The following is a 4,000-nucleotide window of genomic DNA, read 5'->3' as shown; positions in this document are numbered from 1 at the left end:
GATAGTTCTTGCTTGGCTTTCTCAGTTTGCGGAGGAATCCTCCAGGAGCCCTAGCCGGACAAGAATATGGCAGAAGTGGACCTGAGCAGTCTGGACATCCTTCTAAGGAGACATGAATAGTCCTCATGTTTCTGCCTTCTGCATCGCTGGCTGTGAGTAAGAGGTCAGTGCTTTGAATTCCTCATGTGTAGTCGCTGTAGTTTTCTTCACAGGCCGTGTGCTTCCTCGTTGGGTATGAGGCTCTGGGATTAAGGCTGGGGAAGGGACAAGAGTCTCCTGAAGAAAGTGAATATTTTGGGTGCCTTCTAGTTGCAGTTGTAACGTAGTAATGGGAGATGGGTTGAGGGTGGGGCCGTGGGATATGGGAGATGTGAAAAGAAGATACTACGCGACATTGCAGACTGAGATGCTAATTGTTTTTGGCTCGCTCTCCCCCCCCCCCCTTTAGGTTTAGAACCAAGGAAAACGAAGTCACCCGTCAGAGTCTACTGCCCTCGTGATGGAAAGCGAGCGAGAGCGTTGAGACTCTGAACATTGTTGATGCCACGCAAAAGGCATCCATCTGGGAGCCGAGGTGATGCCGCTGTCAGTGAGATAAGTGTCTTGTTTCATGAGGGCTCTGCTCACGCCCAACCTGAGTCCAGGTTGGGAAGCCCACTAAGTTGGGACTGGGTTTGTATGAAAAGGTTCCTGACTAACTGTGGTTACGAGGGGGAAAAGGTCTCTATTTTCAAAGGTTGCTCATTTCTCTGGTCAGGAATGGTGTCTCCTCTGCAGCGGAAGGTTGGATTCAGAAGGATGACTCTAGGTGGTCAGTTGCTTGCTTTCCTCCAATGTTTTTCTTTCTCTCTCTCTCTTCTCTAGTATGTTGGCCAACACACACCCTCTAGCTCTCGCTGTCTGTCCTTGCCTTTCCTCGTGTTGTCTCCTTTCATAAGACACGGGCAGCCGTGTAACGTGTGTATCCCCACAGGCTATGTCTCGGGAGCCATGGAGAAGTAGGAGGGGACGAAAATCATGCACGGCTGTGACTGTCGGTGTTATCTCAGTCTCTGTTTGTCAAGTGGGGCCGAGGTAGATGGGATTGGAGAGGGAGGCCAGGAGGAGGGCAAGATTTGAAGCACCAATAGAGGTTGGTGTAGTGATGGCTCATGCTTGGCTTTTGCAGCTGCGCTTCCAGAGGAATTTTCCAGGAGCCCTATCTCGAGAAGAAACTGGGAGAAGTGGACATGAGCAGACTGGACATCCCTGTAAGCAGACATGAACATCCTTGTCAGCAGACATGAACAGTCCTCAACTTTCTGGCTCCCGCATAACTGGCTGTGAGTAAGTGGTCAGTGCTTTGAATTCGTCATCTGTGCTCGCTGTAGTATTCTTCACAGGCCGTGTGCTTTCTCATTGGGTATGGGGTTCTGTGAGATTACGGCTGGGGAGGGGCCAGAGTCTTCTGTGTAGAGTGATTATTTTAGGTGCCATTGCAAGGGGTGCGTTCTAGTTGTAATGCTAAAGGCGTAATCGGGGGGAGAGTTTGGGGCAGAGCGCTGCCGTGTAGGAGAGGCGAAAAGAATAGGCTACGCGACGCTGCCCACTGAGGTGGTAACTTCATTGTTTTTCCTCCTTGTGCCGGATTTAGTACCCTGGGAAAAGAAATCAAACGTCAGCGTTTACTCCCCTTGTCGGATGGAAAGCGAGCAAGAGCAGTGAGCCTGCGAGCATTGTTGATGCAAGTCAGGAGCCGTCCAGTTGGCAGTGGAGCAGTCGCTACCGTCAGTGAGATAAGTGTGTGGTTTGGTGAGGGTTCTGCGTAGGGCCCCAATGGCTCCAGGTAGGGACGCCCAGTTAGCTGGGGCTGGGTTTGTAAGAAATGGTTCCTAAGCAGCTGTGGTTACGAGAGAGACAAGGTCCCCATTTTCAGGGACTGCTCATTTCTCTGCCCAGATGCGGTGTGTTCTCGGAAGCAGAAGGTTGCATCCAGGAGGATGACTCCAGGTGGTGAGTTGCTTGCCTTCCTCCCATTTTTTTCTCTCTGTCTCTTTCTCTCTCTCTCTCCTCTAGTGTGTTGGCCAACTTTCTCACTCTCTTTCCTCTCCTCTCCTCGTGCCGTCTCCCTTCGTAGGACCACGGGCATCCGTGCTAGGTGTGCATCCTAGCCAGGTCTCGGGAGCCACGGAGAAGTAGGAGCGGACGAAAACCATGCGGGGCAGTGGGCACTAAAGTGGAGCTGTGACTGTCTGTGTTTACTCGGTCTCTGTTCATCTAGTGGGGCTGATGTAGATGGGACTGGAGAGGGAGGCAGGGATGAGGGCAAGACTCGACGCCCCAATAGAGCTCTGTGTAGTGATAGTTCTTGCTTGGCTTTCTTAGTTTGCGGAGGAATCGTCCAGGAGCCCTAGCCGGACAAGAATATTGCAGAAGTGGACCTGAGTAGTCTGGACATCCTTCTAAGGAGACATAAATAGTCCTCATGTTTCTGCCTTCTGCATCGCTGGCTGTGAGTAAGAGGTCAGTGCTTTGAATTCCTCATGTGTAGTCGCTGTAGTTTTCTTCACAGGCCGTGTGCTTCCTTGTTGGGTATGGGGCTCTGTGAGATTACAGCTGGGGAGGGGCCAGAATCTACTGTGCAGAGTGATTATTTCGGGTGCTGTTGGAAGGGGTGCTTTTTGGTTATAATGCTAAAGGTGTAATGGGGAGGGTTGAGGGCGGAGCCACGTCGTGTGGGAGAGGTGAAAAGGAGAGCCTATGAGATGTTGACTACTGAAATGGTAACTTGTTTCCCCCCCTCCGTTGCTCCCCCCGTGGGTTTCTAAGAAATGGTTCCTGCCCAGCTGTGCTTAGGAGAGACAAGGTCCCCTTTTTCAGGGGCTGCTCATTTCTCTGGCCAGGAGCGGTGCCTCTTCCGCAGCAGAGGGTTGCATCCAGGAGGATGACTCCAGGTGGTGAGTTGCTTGCCTTCCTCCCATGTTTTTCTCTCTCTTTCTCTCTTCTCTAGTACGTTGGCCAACACACACCCTCTCTCTCTGTCTCTCCTTGCCTTTCCTTGTGCTGTCTCCCTTCAGAAGACACGGGCAGGCGTGCTAGGTGTGCATCTGCAGAGGCCAGGTCTCGGGAGCCATGGAGAAGTAGGAGCGTATGAAAACCATGCAAGGCTGTGACTGTCTGTGTTTACTCGGTCTCTGTTCATCTAGTGGGGCTGATGTAGATGGGACTGGAGAGGGAGGCAGGGATGAGGGCAAGACTCGACGCCCCAATAGAGCTCTGTGTAGTGATAGTTCTTGCTTGGCTTTCTTAGTTTGCGGAGGAATCGTCCAGGAGCCCTAGCCGGACAAGAATATTGCAGAAGTGGACCTGAGTAGTCTGGACATCCTTCTAAGGAGACATGAATAGTCCTCATGTTTCTGCCTTCTGCATCGCTGGCTGTAGGTAAGAGGTCAGTGCTTTGAATTCCTCATGTGTAGTCGCTGTAGTTTTCTTCACAGGCCGTGTGCTTCCTCGTTGGGTATGAGGCTCTGGGATTAAGGCTGGGGAAGGGACAAGAGTCTCCTGAAGAAAGTGAATATTTTGGGTGCCATTACAATGGGTGCCTTCTAGTTGCAGTTGTAACGTAGTAATGGGAGATGGGTTGAGGGTGGGGCCGTGGGATATGGGAGATGTGAAAAGAAGATACTACGCGACATTGCAGACGGAGATGCTAATTTTTTTGGCTCGCCTCCCCCTCCCCCTTTAGGTTTAGAACCAAGAAAAACGAAGTCACCCGTCAGAGTCTACTAGGGTGACCAGATGTCCCGATTTTATAGGGACAGTCCTGATTTTTGGGTCTTTTTCTTATATAGGCTCCTATTACACCCTACCCCCGTCCCGATTTTTCACACTTGCTGTTTGGTCACCCTAGAGTCTACTGCCCTCGTGATGGAAAGCGAGCGAGAGCGTTGAGACTCTGAGCATTGTTGATGCCACGCAAAAGCCATCCATCTGGGAGCCGAGGAGATGCCGCTGTCAGTGA

The 4,000-nt window shown here is 51.6% G+C and overlaps 1 long non-coding RNA gene across 2 annotated transcripts; it reads left to right on the top strand.

Annotated features, from left to right (window-relative positions):
- Window positions 1-26: 26 nt before the first annotated feature.
- LOC135980562 (uncharacterized) lies at window positions 27-3,989 on the top strand. Of its 2 annotated transcripts, XR_010597570.1 has the most exons (4): window positions 27-163; window positions 449-1,322; window positions 1,634-2,502; window positions 2,809-3,989. It is a non-coding gene; the product is annotated as an uncharacterized LOC135980562 (long non-coding RNA). The 2 variants fall into 2 exon arrangements; XR_010597569.1 differs by having other exon boundaries at window positions 1,634-3,989.
- The last annotated feature ends 11 nt before the right edge of the window (window positions 3,990-4,000 follow it).

Source organism: Chrysemys picta, unplaced genomic scaffold (genome assembly GCF_011386835.1).
Source record: "Chrysemys picta bellii isolate R12L10 unplaced genomic scaffold, ASM1138683v2 scaf4425, whole genome shotgun sequence".
NCBI classification, from domain to species: Eukaryota; Metazoa; Chordata; order Testudines; family Emydidae; genus Chrysemys; species Chrysemys picta.
This window is presented reverse-complemented; position numbering and strand designations above follow the sequence as displayed.